Source organism: Monodelphis domestica, chromosome 1 (genome assembly GCF_027887165.1).
Source record: "Monodelphis domestica isolate mMonDom1 chromosome 1, mMonDom1.pri, whole genome shotgun sequence".
In the NCBI taxonomy this organism is placed as follows: domain Eukaryota; kingdom Metazoa; phylum Chordata; class Mammalia; order Didelphimorphia; family Didelphidae; genus Monodelphis; species Monodelphis domestica.
In genome coordinates this window covers 97,218,160-97,239,750 of record NC_077227.1, presented here as the reverse complement: position 1 = coordinate 97,239,750, position 21,591 = coordinate 97,218,160, and positions in this window count along the sequence as shown.

The window sequence follows — 21,591 nt, the reverse complement described above, 5'->3', positions numbered from 1 at the left end:
CCCATGTTTAGAACACTCTCCTTCTTCACTTCCACCCACTAGCTTCCCTGGCTTCCTTTGAGTTCTAACTAACATCTTATCTAAAGGAAGCCTGTCTTAACCTGTCTTAATTTTAATACCTTCCCTTTGTTATTTCCTATTTATACTCTTACATATTTAGTGGATATTTGTTTAGTTACTGTGTCCCCCATTAGATTGTGAGCTCCTTGAGGACAGGGTCTGTCTTTTATCGCTTGTATCTCTAGTATTTAGCACAGTGTCTGGCACATACTAAGCACTTAAATGATTATTGACTGACTGACTGAAAGAAATCTCCTGTTGTATCTCTGAGGCATATCAATGTTTAGTTTAAACTCCAAGGTGAAGGGGCAATCCCTATCTGGGAAAGAACTCCATGTAAGTCATTGTAAACCAGCACAGGTCAAGAACTAGAATTTTTTAGGATCAAAATCCAAGGTCTAAGATGGACAAAGGGAGGTGAGAAATAAAGATGAAATTTCAAGTTGGAGAGTTCTGTAGTCAGAGGCAAGCTACCATGAGAGTCCCCCAAAACTCAATTGTCTAATGCTTTCTGTCTTCCCAGAACTTTGGCCTTTTATAACTGTGGTCTCTATCTCCCCTCAGCCAGCCTCTTCCTTTCCCTGATGGATTAACATGGTTATGGACTAGATCCCTCATTCTTGCTTCTTTTCAGTCCCATGCCACTAAGGCCATGGGCTCATCCATCTGTTCTTACTTTTAGTTAAAAAATATTATTATTCTATGTGTAATTTTTTTCTACTATAAAACTATGACAGCATTCTGAATAGTTGCTTCCCATAGCTGCAGAAAAGAGACAGCTGAGTGAGTTATTGAGAACATGGGAGAGTAGATAGAACTGGCAAACTATACTGCCTTACACTGTTGAACTCAGTGGTTTGTAGTCATTTCCTCTGGTAGTGAGTTGAGGATTAATGGTAGCCATCAACAAACTCCAATGATAAAATTTCTTACAATTGTTCTCTTGCCACTAGTGAAACCAGATTAGATGAGAGTCTAGAACCAGAGTTAAAGAATTTGTGGGGTTTTAATTTTAAAAGAAAGGAGGGTGCTATTGTTTCCTTGGAGTTGTTTTTAGGTAAAATAACCTAGTCAACTATTGAATAGAAGTCTCCACAATAAGAAAGAAAAACAATTAAGCAAAAACAATCAATCCAATAACAATTGTATTTTTCATTATCATTATTTTCCTATATTAATTCTCTATTTTAATTATTGTGAGTTTGATGTCAATATTCTCTCTATTTTCATTATCATAACCACATTTGTAATGTTCTTCTGGTCTTTGTTCTATATTAGTTCCTACAAGTCTTCCAAAGTTTCTCTGAAGTTCTTAATATATTTATTTATATTACATGTATTATGTATATTATACATTTATAATATCTTAATACTATTATTATGCAATAATATTCCATTACATTAATATACCACAGTTTGTTCAAGAAGTCAAGTTTTACCATAGAACATATTGGGGGAAATCTAAATAAATGGAGGGCCAGATAAGGACTTGTTGATGACTAAAGCAGTATAATTCTATTGGAAGAGATAAAAGAGTCACTGTAAGATAAGTGTAGGAAGAATATTGGGAGACCTTTGAAATTAATAACTGACTTCCTTATTCACAGGTTAAAGATGAGGCTAAGACTTGCAAAAACCTAGAGTCATTCCTTCCTTCCAAACTGGACCCTTTGGAAGGATAAAAAAAGAGGGAGAGCCAATAAGGTCAGTGTGATGGGGTCTAAGAGCCAAGAGAACTTTTGGTTACATGATAAGGAAGCAAAGGGACTTCTTTATTAGAGCTCATGAGTGGGAGGAAGCACACTCAAGAAGGAGGAGAATCTCAGAAGACCCAGAAACTATGCCAATAGGATTTACTTATCCTAAGAGTCTAAGAGTTTGGTATAGCCTCTAGACCAAATAGAACTGAGATCAGACCAACTCTTGAGTCAAAGGTAAGTCAGTGAAAGAAAAGAGAAGCTAAGATCAGGCTTGGCTCCATTTTTATTTTTTACTTAAGATCATGAATATGTACTACAATCATTCTCAGACTTACTGGCAGCTCAGGATTTTTTTGCTGTGAGAAATCTTAGCACACTGAATGTATAACTGGTATAGGAAAGTCACTAAAGGAGAATCATGAAACTTACATAGGTAGTTTCCCTTCAGTAAGAACAGTCATTTTGTTGCATTCTTTGCAAAATGGAGTTTGGGTAAGTAAAATATATATTTAAATTATTTTTAACTTTTTATCTATTAAAATTTTATTTATTTCTTTTGTATAAAACATCCAAATTTTCATGGCATACCTAGTAAATTTCAAGGCACATCCTTCAAGAATCAATGAGCTATTATTAGAAGTTTTAAGACTCTCATAACTCTATTGTTTAAAAAAATATTGTAATTTCCCCTTCCTGTTTGCGATTTTAATCCCCAGCTCTTTGCTGGTAGTCACTTGACCTCTGATACTAAGATATCCCATGTTTCCTTTCCATATACTACCCTTCAGGATTCCCTTCCTCTTTGGTCCTTTTTCTTTGATTCTGTAAATTTTTTATTGATAGTTTACTAGAAAGTAGTAACAAAACTGTACTTGGGAATGGCTTTGATACAAAGAAGAATGAAATAAAGTTCCAGCCCTCAAACTATACATATAACTGGGAAATAGAAAGCACAATCAATTAGTTTATTAAGCATTTGCTCAGCACTATACTGAGTCCTACAAATACAAAGAAAGAGGAAAATAGTTGCTAACTTCAAGGGACTTACAGTCTAGTGAAGAAGACAACATGTAAATAATTAAGTATAGTCAGTACTACACAGATAAGTATATATACATGCATATATATTTCCAGAATGTGCAAGTTTTCATATTATTGGATAGAAAGGGAAATTGCTCACAGCTAGTAATTGAGAGACAGAAATCCAGTCCTACTCTGACCCAATAACATTTGTTTAAAAAAATAGTCTAGGACTTCTAGGTAAGCATGGCAGCAGTCTAGATATGGGACACTTCCTCTCCCCAGCACCCAATGAAATAGACTACCTCAAAAGAACATAAAAACCATTTTCAAAAGAATGGAGGGACTCAACAGTAGGGCACAGCATTGAAGGTATGTGGGGTTTGAGCATTTCCACACTATAAGAGAGTGAAAAAGCTCCTACCCAAACGTGAGCCAATCTACACTCCCCCACCCCACCTATGGAGCCAGAGTCAGAGCCAGTGTGCACCAGAATCAGCGAGTGAGTGAGGGACACCTCTAGAGTGAGCAAGGGGCACTTCTAGATCCTTGGGAGCTGACTAGGACCGCTGGGGACCTACCTCTGAGAGTAGTTACACCAGAAACCCCAGCACACTGGGGAGCACAGACCATGGACACTGTCAGGAACAGAACATCAGAGGCTGCGGAGATTTGAGAGCTTACCTCAGGCAAAAACCTTGCTCCTTAACTTCATGAACAGAAGTTCTCACTTCTCTCTCACTCAGATTTCTGACTAAAAAGGGAAGGAAAAACCACCATAGGGATGGCTAATTGTGCCCAGGACCAACAAACTGGTTTAAAAGGATATAGCAAAATAAGAAAGGACAGAACTAGGAGAGGATATCAAGAAAAACAGGACGAAGGCATTGACCCTGGAAAATTTTTACGGAGGGAAAATCCAGGCTACAGATGAAAAAGAGGAAGAAATTAAAACAAAATCAAAACTCCCCCCCAAAAAAACATGGAAATTGTCCAGAAGCTCTGGAAGAATTCAAATTGGAGCTTATCAAAAAGATGGAAGTCTTCTGGAAAGAAAAGTGGGAAATAATTCAAAGAGAAAACAAAAGTCTAAGGGACAAGAACTCCCAATTGGAGAAACAGCTAGCAACCACAAAAAAGCAGGATAGACCAAACTGAAAAGGAAAACCAGTCTTTAAAGACCATAATTAGGCAACTGGAAGACAATGATCTTGCAAAACAGCAAGAATTAATAAAGCAAAGTAAAAAAAAGACTGACAAAATAGAAGAAAACATAAAATATCTCACTAAAAAGGTGACAGATCAGGAAAACAGAGCATGAAGAGACAATTTGAGAATCATTGGTCTACCTGAAAATCCAGAAATAAACAGAAATCTTGACATCATACTACAAGAAATTATACAAGAAAACTTCCTTGATGTTCTTGAACAAGGGGGCAAAATAGACATTGAAAGAATTCATAGAATATTCTCTTCACTAAATCCCCAAAAGACAACTCCCAGGAATGTAATTGCCAAATTCCAAAACTTTCAAGCTAAGGAGAAAATTCTACAAGAAGCCAAAAAGAGAGAATTCAGATACCAAAGAGCACCAATCAGGATCACAGAAGACCTGGCAGCTTCCACACTAAGGAACCACAAGGCCTGGAACATGATATTCAGAAAGGCAAGAGAACTGGGTCTTCAATCAAGAATCACCTATCCATCAAAACTGACTATATACTTCCAGGGGAAAGTATGGGCATTCAACAAAATAGAAGATTTCCAAGTATTTGTAAAGAAAAGACCAGAAATAAGTGGAAAGTTTGATATCTAAACACAAAGATCAAGAGGAACATGAAAAGGTAAATATGAAAGAGAGGGAAAAGGAGAAAATGTTTTTTTTTTATTCAAACTCTCTTCTTTAAGGGCTACAATTAGATCAAATTATATATATTAATATATGGGGGAAGTGTTATTTGTAACTCTCAAAAATTGTATTCATTATTATAGTAATTAGAAGAATCACTCATTGGAAAAGATTAATGCATTAAGGGCTATAAGATGATATGCAAAAATAAAGAAAAAGTGGGAAATCAATGATGGTACCAAGAGATACTTGAAGAAATAAAATAAATAGAATAATCTTTTTCACACAAAGATACACATGGGAAGGGGAGGGGAAGAATACTCTTATAAGAAGGAGAGGAAGAAAGTGCTAATAGGTAATACTTAAACCTTACTCTCACTGAATTCAACTCTGAGAGGGAAGAGCATCTAGATCATTTGGGATACTGAATTCTATCTTATCCTACAGGGTAAAGGAGAAGGGGAAACTAAGGGGGGTGGGGGGAAGGAATACAAAAAGGGAGGGAAGGAGAGGAAGGAGGGAACTTAACAGACCCTAAAAAAAACCAAGAAGGGAACAAAATGGGAGGGACCAGAAAGGGAAGCATATCAAGGGAGGGGATTAGGGGCATTGATTAAAAGTAAACCACTTGTTTTAAGAGATATAGAAAAAGAAGAAAGGACAGAACTAGGAGAGGATATCAAAATGCTAGAGAATTCACAAGCGACAATCATAACATCGAACGTAAACGGGATGAACTCACCCATAAAAAGTAGACGAATAGGAGAACGGATTAGAATCCAAAATCCTGCCATATGTTGTCTACAAGAAACATACCTGAGGCAGGTAGATACTCAGAAGTTCAGAATTAAAGGTTGGAGCAAGACATATTGGGCCTCAACTGATAGAAAGAAGGTTAGAATTACAATCATGATATCTGACAAAGCCAAACTAAAAATAGACCTGATTAAAAGGGATAGGGAAGGTAAATACATGCTGATAAAAGGGAGTATAGACAATGAGGAAATATCACTAATCAACATGTATGCTCCAAATGGTATAGCACCCAAATTTCTAATGGAGAAACTAGTAGAATTGAAGGAGGAAATAGATAGTAAAACTATACTACTGGGAGACCTGAACCTACCACTATCAAATTTAGAGAAATCAAATTAAAAAAATAAGAAAGAGGTAAAAGAGGTGAATGAAATCTTAGAAAAATTAGAGTTAATAAATATATGGAGAAAAATAAATAGAGACAAAAAGGAATACACCTTCTTTTCAGCAGCACATGGTACAGTCACAAAGATTGACCATGTACTAGGTCATAAAAACATGGCATGCAAATGCAGAAAAATAGAAATAATAAATGCAACCTTTTCAGATCATAAGGCAATAAAAATAATGATCAGTAAGGGTACATGGGGAACCAAATAAAAAATCCATTGGAAATTAAATAATATGATGCTCCAAAATTGGTTAGTTAGAGAACAAATCATAGAAACAATTAATTTCATTGAAGAAAATGACAATGATGAGACATCCTTTCAAACTTTATGGGATGCAGCCAAAGAAGTACTCAGGGAAAACTGATATCCTTGAGTTCATATATTAACAAAATAGGGAGGGCAGAGATCAATGAATTGGACATGCAAATCAAAAAACTTGAAAGGAAACAAATTAAAAAACTCCAGAAGAAAACCAAATTAGAGATCCTAAAAATTAAGGGAGAAATTAATAAAATCAAAAGTGATAGAACTATTGAACTAATAAATAAGACTAGAAGCTGGTATTTTGAAAAAACAAACAAAAGAGACAAAGTACTGATCAATCTAAAAAGGAAAGAAGAAAACCAAATCAACAGTATCATAGATGAAAAGGGGAACCTCACCTCCAATGAAGAGGAAATTAAGGCAATCATTAAAAACCATTTTGCCCAAATATATGACAATAAATGTGGCAATCTAGGTGATATTGATGAATATTTACAAAAATATAAATTGCCTAGACTAACAAAAGAAGAAATAGAATTTTTAAATAATCCCATATCAGAAATAGAAATCCAACAGGCCATCAAAGAACTCCTTAAGAAAAAATCCCCAAGGCCAGATGGATTCACAAGTGAATTCTATCAAACATTCAAAGAACAGTTAATCCCAATACTATACAAACTATTTGACATAATACGCAAAGAGGGAGTGCTACCAAATTCCTTCTATGACACGAATATGGTACTGATTCCAAAGCCAGGCAGGTCAAAAATGGAGAAAGAAAACTACAGACCAGTCTCCCTAATGAACATAGATGCAAAAATCTTAAACAGGATACAGGATACTAGCAAAAAGACTCCAACAAGTGATCAGGTGGGTCATTCACTATGATCAAGTAGGATTTATACCAGGAATGCAAGGATGGTTCAATATTAGGAAAACCATCCACATAATTGAACATATCAACAAGCAATCCAACAAAAATCACATGATTATCTCAATAGATGCAGAAAAAGCCATTGATAAAATACAACTATTAAAAACACTAAAAAGTATAGGAATAGAAGGGTCTTTCCTAAAAATAATAAACAGTATATATCTAAAACCATCAGCTAATATCATCTACAATGGGGATAAACTAGATGCATTCCCAATAAGATCAGGAGTGAAACAAGGATGCCCATTATCACTGCTATTATTCAGCATTGTACTAGAAACACTAGCAGTAGCAATTAGAGAAGAAAACGAAATTGAAGGTATTAAAATTGGCAGTGAGGAGACCAAGCTATCACTCTTTGTGGATGACATGATGGTCTACTTAAAGAATCCTAGAATCAACCAAAAAACTGGTGGAAATAATCAACAACTTTAGCAAAGTTGCAGGATACAAAATAAACCCGCATAAGTCATCAGCATTTCTATATTTCTCCAACACATCTCAGCAGCAAGAATTAGAAAGAGAAATTCCATTCAAAATCACCTTAGACAATATAAAATACTTAGGAATCTATCTGCTGAGACAAACAGAGGAACTATATGAACACAACTACAAAACACTCTCCACACAATTAAAACTAGACTTGAACAATTGGAAAAATATTAACTGCTCATGGGTAGGACAAGCTAATATAATAAAAATGACCATTCTACCCAAACTCATTTATCTATTTAGTGCCATACCCATTGAACTTCCAAAAAAACTTTTTTACTAAATTAGAAAAAAAAACACAACAAAGTTCATTTGGAAGAACAAAAAATCAAAGATATCCAGGGAAATCATGAAAAAAAACACACAAAAGAAGGTGACCTTGCAGTCCCAGATATCAAACTACATTATAAAGCAGTGGTCTTCAAAACAATTTTGTATTGGCTAAGAGACAGAAAGGAGGATCAGTGGAATAGACTTGGGGTAAATGACCTCAGCAAGACAGTCTATGACAAACCCAAAGACCCCAGCTTTTGGGACAAAAATCCACTATTTGATAAAAACTGCTGGGAAAATTGGAAGATAGTGTGGGAGAGATTAGGTATTAATCAACACCTCACACCCTACACCAAGATAAACTCAGAATGGGTGAATGACTTGAACATAAAGAAGGAAATTATAAGTAAATTAGGTGAGCGCAGAATAGTATACATGTCAGACCTTTGGGAAGGGAAACATTTTAAAACCAAGCAAGACTTAGAAAGAGTCAAAATGTAAAATCAATAATTTTGATTACATCAAATTAAAAAGGGTTTGTCCAAAGAAAACTAATATCACCAAAATCAGAAGGGAAATAACAAACAGGGAAACAATCTTCATAACAAAAACCTCTGACAAAGGTCTAATTACTCAAATTTACAAAGAGCTAAATCAATTGTACAAAAAATCAAGTCATTCTCCAATTGATAAATGGACAAGGGACATGAATAGGTAATTTTCAGTCAAAGAAATCAAAACCATTAATAAGCGCATGAAAAAGTGTTCCAAATCTCTTATAATCAGAAAGATGCAAATCAAAACAACTCTGAGGTATCACCTCACACCCAGCAGGTTGGCTAACATGACAGCAAAGGAAAGTAATGAATGCTAGAAGGGATGTGGCAAAGTGGGGACACTAATTCATTGCTGGTGGAGTTGTGAATTGATCCAACCATTCTAGAGGGCAATTTGGAACTATGCCCAAAGGGTGCTAAAAGACTGTCTGCCCTTTGATCCAGCCATAGCACTTCTGTGTTTGTGCCCCAAAGAGAGAATAAGGAAAAATACATGTACAAGAATATTCATAGCTGCGCTCTTTGTGGTGTCAAAAAATTGGAAAATGAGGGGATGCCCTTCAATTGGAGAATGGCTGAACAAATTGTGGTATATGTTGGTGAAGGAATACTATTGTGCTGAAAGGAATAATAAAGTGGAAGAATTCCATGGCAACTGGAACAACCTCCAGGAAGTGATGCAGAGTGAAAGGAGCAGAACCAGGAGAACATTGTACACAGAGACTGATAAACTGTGGTACAATCTAATGTAATGGACTTCTCCATTAGTGGCAATGCAGTGATCCTGAACAACTTGGAGGAATCTATGAGAAAAACTACTATCCACATTCAGAGGAAACACTGTGGGAGTAGAAACACAGAAGAAAAACAACTGCTTGAATACATGGGTTGAAGGGATATGGTTGGTGATGTAGACTCTAAATGAACATCCTAGTGCAAACAACAACATGGAAATAGGTTCTGATCAAGGACATATGCAATACGCAGTGGAATTGCAAGTCAGCTGCGGGAAGGGTGGATGGAGGGGAAGGAGGAATAGAAAATATTTTTGTAACCAAAGAATAATGTTTGAAATTGACCAAATAAAAAAGAATAATGTCAAAAAATAGTCTAGGAGAACAGGTAGGTAGTTCATTGGATTGAGAACCAGGCCTAGAGACAGGAGGTCCTAAGTTTAAATCTGGCCTCATACACTTCCTAGCTGTGTGACCCTGAGCAAGTCACTTAATCCCCATTGCCCAACCCTTATCACTCTTCTGCCTTGGAACCAATAGAAAGTATTGATTCTATGATGGAAGGAAAGGGTTTTAAAAAAAATAATCTCCTGGACAAGAGTGCCTTAAGTATGTAAAACATTTCTTCCTAATGCAGTATCTGCCCATAGGATATGGAGCTGAATGATAGAATGTCCTGGGCAAAGACTAAGTATAGTTGGCTCACAGAGTGTATAGAGTGGAGTAAAATGTAAGACTAGAAGGCAGAACTTGATAAATGTGTAAGAGGTACAATGTACTAGACAGTTATGTGAAGAGAGATAACTTCTACCTGGGGAATCAGGGAAAACTTCATACAGGACCTTAGCTCAGTTTTGAAGAGAAGGTAAGACATAAAAAAGGGTAAATCTCAGGGGTGAAGAGGAAGGATAGACTGAGAAGCAGAGAGTATGGGTTGACTTGGGGCAGAGTGGTTATATCTAGTCCATCCTTGGACCCTAACTATAATGGGCCCTGAGATGCTTACAGAGGAAGAAGAAATAACACTAAAAGAAATAAAGACAGGAAAAGTTGCAGAATTGTATTGAGTATGGGGGCAGCTGGGTGGCACAGTGGATTGAGAGCCAGGCCCAGAGATGGGAGGTCCTGGGTTCAAATCTGGCCCCAGATACTTCCTAGCTTTGTGACCGTGGGCAAGTCACTTTACCCCCATTGCCTAGCCCTTACTGCTCTTCTGCCTTGGAGTCAATGCACAGTATTGACTTCAAGGTGAGAGGTAAGGGCTTAAAAAAAGAAGAATTGTATTGGGTATGTTTAGAGAAGATCTATCCTAAGGGTAATACAATTATGAAGACGCTGATGCTTTGAATTACAAGGTTCAAACAAGATTTACAGATATCAAAAAGGGGAAGCCATGAGTATGGGATAGGGGGGGAAAAACAGAAAAATACTGAATTTTATTGATACAAAAAATTACCCAAAAAAATCAACAACTACTGACATATATGCCTATTCTTTCTTCTATACAAAATATTTTAAAAGATCATCTTTATGCAAAATGAGGGTATCCTTTATGAGGCTTTAACAGGGGTTTGAGAACTGTCTTTATAGTTCAGAAAAGCAAGCTTTTCTTCTTAGACCTGAGGATGATTTGGAACTATTACAGGCTTTGAACCAGAAGATATACTTTAGCCAAACCTTAGAGTACTTAAAGAGGGGCAAATAATCTGAGACAGAAAGAGAGGAAGAAATGGTGACTACCAGCAGGAAGGAGTAGTTTCATTCCCAACCCTCCCAAGATTTAGCTGAGCTGGAAAGAATTACTGACACAGGAGCCAATAAGCAGAAGAGGAAACTAATAAGGACAGGATTGCAACAAAGAAGGAAAAATCAAGAAGGGCTGTCTGACACTTTTTGACACATTTCGGAGTAGAAGAATTAGGCTCATGCTATGAGTTGTACCCATCTCTTCAAGGATAGAGGGAAATCCCCTCAAAAGCATCTACTCTTTCACTAAGTTCCCCACTTTGCCTCTCCAGGAAGAGACACTGATATCCTCTACTCACTTGTTTTAGCTAAATGTTTTCTGTATCCTGACTATTGACTCAAACTTTAAAAAGCCAGAGATTAATCAAAGATGAACAGAAATCTAAATTTGGATGAACAGCCAAACCTCTGTCTGAATATTAGGAATTTTCCTAACTGGGAACTCCAACCTGTCATAATTGTATCAATAATTTTTCATCTGATAGAAACTCTGTAACAAAGAGAAAAACAGACCACATGACCTGAGGACAAAATAGTTTTTATACTGTGCTATATTCAGAAAGAAAAGGAATAGTTTAAAAAGGGAAGTGACCAGATAAAAGCTCATACGCTAAACCAGTTCCAAGAGATTTCCTTTTTCTTAGAAAGGGCTTGGGAGGATTCAGTTCTAACTTTATCCAGCAAGAAGGGAGCAGAAAAAATTTGAGTAGTGGCAGGCCAACTACACACTCCACAGTGACACCCAATGGTGTTACAGGGGTATTAAATAAGTAAAATCTTGAAAACAGCATTCAACAGGAGAACACATTTAACCATCTCACAATTGGCTGAAACATGTAAAGCATATAAAATCCCATTTTGTTTATGGCTTATTGATTACCCAAAAAATTAATTCAGTACAACAAAATGCTGCCTCACAGGCTCTTTTACAACAAAGTGCCTTCCATCCATACATCAAGATCATTCGAGACTTCTTGAAAGGTGAAACAACAAAAATAACTCTGTTCAATGACCCTCTGAAATAAAGGTCAAGTGAGCCATAGAATTGGAATTGGGATACCCTCCAAAGTATAAGAAACTGTGATGAAGGAAAACAACCCCAGAGACCAGGTTTATCAGAAATCCCTTGTATGTCATGATTTACTCCAAACACTGCTTTGGGTATATGACACTGTGCTATGTGTTCAAGCCCCAGAAGGTTATAGAGCATACTGGAAGAGATCACTCAAAGGAGTTTGGTCTGTCACACACACACAAAGGGAAGATTGAATGAATGAAGAATATCTATTTTCCAAAATTTAATATTCAGAGAAAGATGTCTTAGAGTTTGTCTAATAACAGAAGTGTGTGTTTGTATGTGTGTGTGTGTATGTGTGTGTGAGAGAGCGAGAGACAGAGAGAGAAGGAGAAAGAGGAGAGAGAGGGGGGAAGAGAGAGAGAGAGAGGGAGAGAGAGGGGAGAGAGAGAAAAGAGGAGAGAGAGGGAGATGGAGAGAGAGAGAGAGAGAAGAGAGCAAATAGAGGGAGAGGGAGAGGGAAAAGAAAAGGGAGAGGGAGAAAGAGCAGGCTAGACTGCTTTTGGGAAATTCCAAAGCATCTTTGTTGACTCCAAGCTTCCCATTACATCAAAGGCCCATCTTTTCAATACTAACACTTTACTAATGTTGCTAGGCAGCAAGACCTAGAACATAACTGCTTCTGGAAGAATTAAAGATGAACACAACACAAAGGGAAAAGGAAAAGTACGTGGTGAGAATGGTCAGGCAATAACATATAACCAATTAGGAACTCTAAAGAACAGGAGTAATGGATAATATCAAAGAAGTGTATGACATAAAGGGAAGACAGACTGGTCACATGGTAAGAATAAGGTTAACAGGTGGAAAGCTACAGTCCTATACTGGTATCTTTACAATATCAAGAGAAAGTAAGGAAAAGGATTCTATCTTGCTTGATACTGATAATAAGAATACCACTGAGCAATTATCTTTGTGGTTGCATCTGTCAAGGTATCTTGTATGATCTTAACATATTCATAGCAGATACCTTTTGATAGATTATTGGATTATTGTGTTGCATTCTTCAGATTGAGGAAGTTAGAGGAATGAAAAGGTAAGAATATAGATCAATAGTTATTGATGGCCCCCTGATTTATTTGTTTACATTTCATCACCTTTTCTCCGGTAATTTGATGCCTTCTCCTCTATTTGTGGTAAAAGAAAGTATATATGCAAATAGTCATTCAGTTCGTATTTATTTAGATCATACTATGTACTAGATACTATGCTAATCACTAGTGATACAAACAAAGGCAAAAATAGAACTTACTTTCTAGCAGCTCGTAGTCTAATAGAGGAGACAACACAAAAATAACTATATACAAAAAAGATATGAAGAGAAGAGAAGAGGATAAACTAGAAGTAATCTCAGAGGGAAGGCACTAGGATTTAGGAGAATTATGAAATCCACCTTTCAGAGAGTGAGATTTTTGAAAGGACCTTAAAAATCCAAGGAAAGAAAGAGGGAGATGGTTCCAGGTATAAGAGAAAGACAGTGAAAAGAATGTTAGTCAGATGGAGTGTGAGAGGGCACTGGTGTCAGTGAATCCCAGTGTGCATGGAGGGAAACAAAGTGTAAGAAGAATGGAAAGGTAGGAAGTACCTACAGTATATAAAACTTTGAAAATCAAGAAGAAGATTTTATATTTGATTCTGGAGGTGACAGGGAGCCACAGGATTTTATTGAATGACATGTGCATGTGTTTATTATGTATGCAATATAATCAAATCTGTACTTTAGGAAGACCAACTTGACAGTTGGAGATGAGGTTGGATTGGAATGAGGAGAGACTTAAGGCAAAGAGACCAATCTGTGAGTTATTGCAATAATCTAGGCAAGAGGTGATGAGAGCCTATATCAGTGTAGGGGCACTGTCATAAGAGAGAAGAAGGCATATGTGAGAGATGTTATAAAGGTAAAATCAACCAGAGTTGACAAAAAAAATGAATATGAGGAATAAGAGAGAATGAGGAGGTAAAGATAAATATAGTTCTCAAGTCTGAATGACTGATAGAATGGTGGAATCCTGGAACAGTAGTAGGGAAGTTAGGGAGAGAGGAAAAATGATTTAGGAAACATAAGAAGTTCCATTTTGGACATGCTAAATTGCAGATATTTTGGGATGTTCAATTTGAGATTTCTAAAAGGCAACTGAAAATGTGATGCTAGAGGTTTGGAAAGATATTAGAACTGGACAAGTAGTTTTGAGAGTCTTCTGTATGGAGATGATTGAAACCATAGAAGCCTATGAAAGATCACCAAATACAATAGTGTGAAGGAAGAAGAGAGGAGAGGAGAGGAGAGGAGAGGAGAGGAGAGGAGAGGAGAGGAGAGGAGAGGAGAGGAGAGGAGAGGAGAGGAGAGGAGAGGAGAGGAGAGGAGAGGAGGTCCCAGGACAGAGTCTAGGGGGACCCCTACTAGTAGAGGGCATAACCTGGATAAAATCCAGCAAAGGTGACAGAGGAAAAGTCAATCAAGCAGGAGAACCAAGAGAGAGCAATATCATGAAAACCTAGACAGAAGTAAATTTTAAGAGAGCTATTGACTTAACAAAGTATGCAAAGAGGTCAAGAAGGGTGAGGATTGAATAAAAGGACATTAGATTTGCCAATTAAGCTATTATTAATAACTGGGGGGGGACAGTTTTAATTCAATAATGAAATTAGAAGCCAGATGGCAAAGAGTTAAGAAGAGAATGAGAGGAAGGGTGTGCAAACACCTATTTTAGATGGCCTTTCCAAAGATTTTATACATAAAAGTGAGAAGGACAAGAGCTAGCAGGAATGGTAGGGATAATATAAGGAGTTTTTGAGGGTAGTGAGACATGTACATGTTTGAAGGCAATAAGAAAATAAAGTAGTAGACTGGTGTTTGAAAATAAGTGAGTGAAGAGCCAACCAGCTGGAGAAGCCAGGAAGGAAAAGAATCATTTGCATATGTATGGGGGGTTATCCTTGACCATGAGAAAGGCTTCCTTTTCATGTGAACTGGAGGTGCATGAGGCGATAGAGACAGAAGGCATGTGAATGATGTGAGATGAGGAACATGTGAGAAGAGGGAGCTCTTAGTGAATGTTGTTGTTTGGTTGTTTCCATTATATTTGACTCTTTGTGACCCTGTTTGGGGTTTTCTTGGCAAAGACACTGGAGTGGTTGGCCATTTCCTTTTCCAGCTCATTTTTACAAATGAGGAAACTGAGGTAAATGGAGCTAAGTGACTTGCTCAAGGTCACATGCCTATTAGCTGTCTGAGACCAGATTTGAACTCAGGTTGATGAGTCTTCCTGATTCCAAGTCCACTTCTCTAATCCCTGCCCCTCTCCAGTGCATGCAGGATGAATTATACATTTTTCCCCTAATAGAACACAATATAGCTAATTGTTTTCTTCTTTTTATGTTGAAAGCTAGATGCCATAGTGGTTAGAACCCTGATCTTAAATCAGGAATATCTGAGTTTGAATCCTTCCTCCAAAATTTACTAGCTATGTGACCTTGGGTACATCACTTAACTTTTCTCCCCTTCTCATCTGCAAAACTGAATTAATAATGATAATAATAATAATAGAATTTCCTCACAGTCATTGTGAGGACAAAATTAAATAATATATGTAAACCCTTTGAAGATTCTAAAATATTCTATACAGGCTAGCTTTTGTTAAATAATTGTTGATGCAAATTTAATTGTTTTTTACAGGTTATTGTTACTGTTTGTTAAACTTTAATGCTTAATTCTGCCTACCTAGAAAAGAAACAATGAATATTTGCTGATAGGTTTCCTGTTGCCTATGCCCCTCCCTTTCCACTGACATTTCCAATCATTACCAATCTCATTGCAAGGTGACCTCTTTAAGCTCCCTTGTATAGGCACACATGAACCTTCTACATAGTTGTCCATTGTCTTCAAAGATGGCAGCCAAGAGCTTTTGATTTCTTTCCTTAGTTTAAATACAATTGTCTTTCTGGGTCACACTCTCATCTTCACAGCAGACTAGACTTCCATCACGCCTATTTCTCCCAGGCTCAGTGTTTCATGATGACTACCTTCAACTTCCTCTGGATTTCCAAGGCTAGCTTTACACCTAAACACTAACTCCCCACTTTGGGACCAAGGTCTGTCTAACAGATGAAAAAGAAAGACGAAAATTGAAACACAACTAAGATATCCCACAGTCAACAAAAACACTTAGGTCGGTGTCTAATCACCCATGTAATTACCAAATCTGGGTTTTCTGAAACATGTACTATTGTCTAATTATTCCAGGCATGTGCACTAATCTAATTTTAAACAGTATAATATTGATGAATGTTAGGGAGTGAAAAACAAGTCAAATTTTGTCTAAAGCAGATGCAATAGACCCAATATCCTACTAAAATAGTGAGGGCTGGTACTAGCCTTAGGCAGTGGCTAAGGAAGGGCCAGAGAAGTGAGAGATCTGACGGCTGATTATTGAAGTTCTTTCAAATATTACCTGGTGTGTGGTCTTTTACTGGTGAAAGATTTAACTCCAGGATGACTTTTCAAAGATTTAAAGTAAAATGGAGGGTTTTTCTCTTTAAATTGGAGTATTAAGAATGTTCTGGAAGATTTCTAAAGAGGCTTTTTTTTTTTAGATTTTTTGTCCCTATATTTATTACTTTAAAGTTTTTGTTGAGCTGGGAAGCGTGATAAATATGTTTCTGATTATTCTTTTGTTCCCAAAGCTAATTGCTGGGTTCAGATGGACTTAAAAAAAAATCTCTTTTATGTGGCATTAGATTGAATGGGTGTGGGTTATTAATTCAATGGAGATTAATTAGTTACAAAATTTTAGAAAATATTCAGACACAGTTATATAAGATATATATATATATACTTTTTAATAAAGTTATTAAGGGAACTAAAAAGTTAATTGATTAGAACCAGGAGGAGCCTTAATATGACCCATCTCTTCACCAAAGCCCATATTTCTATTTACACACTTCTTTCTTCAGCAGATTACTTTTGCTATCACACTCCTGTTTGCTAATATTCAATCTTTGCCTGCAAATATACCTGTCTCCCCATCTTTAAAAGAATCTTCACTATATACTATCATTCCCCACTAGCTATCATTCCCACTTTTTCAGGCAAACTCCTTAAGAAAGTCATCTACATTGAATCTCTCCATTTCCTCTCTTCATTTTCTTTTTAATACTTTGCTCTGTCTTCTAGCCTCATCACCAAGTTTGAAACCACCTTTCCAAAGTCACCAGTAATCCCCTTCTGAGCCAGTTTTTCTCAGCTCTCATCCTTCTTGACTCCATAACACTCAACACTTTTGATCACCCTCTCCTCCTTTGGGTTTTCATCACCCTGCTTTTCTCCTGTATCTAAATATACTTTTTGATGTCCTTTTATAGAACTAAAGATTTGGAGCTAGGAGGAGGCCTTTGAACCAGCAAGTCCAACCCTCTTATCTTAAACATGAGGAAACTGAGGCCGGTATTAAATGACTCACCACAAGTCATACAGCTAGTATGTGTCTATGTCAGAATTTGAACTCTGGTCTCTTGACTATGAGTTTAGTGCTTTATCAATTTCATCACCTCTGTGTTTATCTATGGTCTTTTGCTAAATCATTATCCAATATCATGCCCACCACTTGGGGCTATCTCCCCAAGACACTGTCATGGCCTTGTCTTTTTCTCGTTATACACTCTTACTTGGTGTACTCATAAGCTATCATGGATTCCATTATCATCTCTTATTCAGATAATTACCAGATCCATATATCCAGCCCTAGTCTCTCTCCTCAGCTTCAATCCTCTTTCATAAATCTGTACTATGACCTATGGGCAGCACAATGGATGGAGTACTAGGACTGGAGTTAAGAAGCCTCATCTTCCTGAGTTCAAATCTGACCTCAGACACTTACTAGATGTGTACCCCTGTTTACCTCAGTTTCCTCATCTGTAAAAAGAGCTGGAAAAGGAAATGTCAAACTATTCCAGTATCTTTGCCAAGAAAACCCCAAAATGAGATGGATTGGATGAAAAACAACTGAGTAACAACAGCAGACATTTGAGGAGGGAGATATTTGTTCTTTAGGTATAATTCTTAAGTCCAATAACTGCTGAAGCCTCCTACATAGACTCACTTTGTCCAAACTTTGTCATCTTCTGTCCAAAAATCTTCTGCCTAAACAAAAAAATATATTTGAGCTAATAGTAGCTTCAATTCTTGGCCTCCTGAAGCCAAAAAGTCATTCAAAACTATAGTTTTAGCCTGTGTTACATTCTCATTCAGAAGGAACCTCGAAGAAAACACTGGACCAAGAAGCTGGAGTTCCAGTTCTGCCATATACTTATTTAGTGACCCTGGACAAGTCACATTCCTTCTCTGTGTCTCGATTTCTTCATCAAGCAAGATGATTCCTCAGATCCTATTCAGCTCTAACATTCTGCTTCCACATCCCCTCTTGATACCTATTCTCAATATGAGAACTCTTATTTTATGTCACCAACATGGAGACACCGAGTAGAAGCCATTCATCTCTCTACCTTGCTTCTGCAACCCCCAGCCACCAGAATTTGAAGCCCACCCTTTTAAAGACACATTCCAGCCAAATCCTTGTTGTCATTACTGCAACTTCTCCAGATAACTACACAGCCTTTTTACTATTGAAGCTGTAGTCTCAGTGTGAGTGTACCCAATAGATTGCTTAGTTAATACTTACCGTAACTCAGGTATGCTAAAACCCACCAGGCTCCAATAGGGTCCACAAATCAGCTAAGTGGCATTTTTGATGAAAGTTCTCTAGCTCACAAAGAATTTCAAATTCAATCCCTTCCACAGAGGGACTTTGCCAACTTCTAGATTTACCCACTTAGGGATGTGCAATGAGAGCTCATGACAATCCTGGGCCACCCTAAGTTTATATTATCTCACAATCGAGTCCTTATTGCTTCAATCCTTTTTTTCTTCTCAGGACTGACTCTCTATTATATCTCCTGGCATGATTATTCCAGATTTTCTCCTCTCTCTACAAGTCCCCCACTGCCACTTCATTCCTCATTCAACAGATAAACCCACCTCCTATTTTATGGAGAAGAAAGACTCACTGTCAGGTTTCTCATCTCTCCTTCTCTGGATCCTTAGACCCTCCTATAGCCTTCCCCAACCCCTTGATATCACTACTGACCTCCTGGATCCTGTGTCAGACTCCCCTACTTTAATTTCTATGCCACTTCTTTTTCCTATTTCTCCCTGTATATATGATAGCTCCTGTTCAGTGTTCTCTGCTAGATCATCTCCCATCTCCCATTCCTTAAATTTGCATGAAAGCTTGAGTCATGGAACTAGTTTTTTTGTACACACAATATTAAGCAACTGATTTGATAAATTTTATTTCATGGAGCAATCAGCTCCCTGTACTTGATGAGACTAATTCTGGGAAAAATGAATTTTTCCTTTGAAAAGAATAAACATGGGGCAGCTAAGCAGCTCAGTGGATAACATACCCATTCTTCTATATGAACCAGTCATGAACCAAACTAAATAGGTTTGTCTTTACTGTCCCCTCATCATAACTTGTGCAACCTTTTTTGACTTTCTCCTTTTACTTCCTTCTCCCAGTTCTTTAGTATTTATTTTCTATATCATGATTTGGATTATCTATATCATCCATTACCTTATCCTGTCTGGGGGGTGATAGTTTAGATTTGTTTGTTTTTTAAAAAAACATTTGTTATCTCACACCCCATACCAAGATAAGGTCAAAATGGATATATGATTTAGGTATAAAGAGTATTCATAACTATATAAAGTTATGTAACTTTATATATATATGTATATATATATATATATATAAGCCAAAACTATATAAAGTATAAAAGGATACCATAACTAAATTAGGGAACATAGAATAGTCTACCCAGAAGATCTTTGGAGAAGGGAAGAATTTATGATCAAACCAGAGATAGAGAGAATTATAAGATGTAAAATGAATAATTTTGATTGTATTAAATTAAAAAGCTTTTGTACAAGCAAAATTAATCTAACCAAGATTAGAAAGGAAACAACAAACTGGGGAAAATTTCATAACAAATGGTCAAAGGATATGAAGAAGCAATTTTCAGATGAAAAAAATCAAAGCCATCAATAATCATATGAAAAAATGTCCTAAATCACTCTTGATTAGAGAAATGCAAATTTAAACAATGCTAAGGTACCACATCTAACAGATTGGTCAATATGACAGTAAAAGAAAGTGGTAAATATTGGAGGGAATGTGACAAAATTGGGACACTAATGCATTGTTGGTGGAGTTGTGAATTGATCCAACCATTCTGGAGGGCAATTTGGGTTATATTTTTCCCATCTGAATTAGTTTATTTAGTCAATTTAGAACATTATTCCTTGGTTACAATAATAACATTATTTCCCTCCCTCCCCTTCACCCACCCTTCCTGCAGCTGAAGCACAATTCCACTGGGTATTGCATGTGTCCTTGATCAGAACCTATTTCCATGTTGTTTTTTGCACTAGGATGTTCATGTAGAGTCTACATCCCCAACCATATTCCTTCTATCCATGTATTCAAGCAGTTGTTTTTCTTCAGTGTTTTTACTCCCACAGTGTTTCCTCTGGATGTGGATAGTGGTTTTTCTTGTAGATCCCTCCAAGTTGTTGAGGGACATTGCATTGTCGCTAATGGAGAAGTCCATTATATTCAATTGTACCACAGTGTATCATACTCTGTGTACAATGTTCTCCTGGTTCTGCTCCTTTCACTCTGCATCACTTCCTGGAGGTCGTTCCAGTCTCCATGGAATTCCTCCACTTTATTATTCCTTTCAGCACAATAGAATTCCATCACCAACATATGTCACAATTTGTTCAGCCATTCCCCAATTGAAGGGCATCCCCTTATCTGGAGGGCAATTTGGAACTATGCCCAAAGGGCTATAAAATGTGCATAAGCTTTGATCCAGTAATGCTACTACTAGGTCTGTATCCTAAAGAGATAATAAAAAAGGAGCAAGGACCTAGTTGTACAAAATATCTATAGCAGCTCTTTTTGTGGTAGCAAAGAATTGGAAATTGAGGGAATGTCCATCAATTGGGGAAATGGCTGAACAAATTGAGGTACATGTTGGTAATAGAATACTATTGTACCATAAGAAACAATGAGCAAAATGACTTCAGGAAAAGCTCAAAGGATCTGCAGGAACTGATGCAGAGCAAAATAAGCAGAACAGGGAAAATGTGGTACAGCAATATTAGATGATTATTACCTATGAAAACTTGGCTACTCTCAGCAATGCAATGATCTGGGATAGTCCTGAAAGACTTATGACAAGGAATGCTATCCACCTCCAGAGAAAAAACTATTAGTCATCTTTCATATCAGTGTATACATGGTTTTATTTGGGGCCTTGGGTTATGTATGACTTTGCTCTTAAAACAATGACTAATATGGAAGTGTGTTTTGCATGACAATAAAAATGAAAAACAAAAAATAAATGGAAAAAATAAAAACATTTGTTGTTGGGACAGCTAAGTGGCTCATTGGATAGAGCTAGACCTAGAGATGGGATATATTACATTCAAATCTAGCCTCAGACACTTCTTAGTTTTGTGACCCTGGGCAAGTCATTTAACCCTCATTGTAGAGTCCTTACTGCTCTTCTGCCTTGGAACCAATATACAGTATTGGTTCTAAGAAGGAAGATAAGG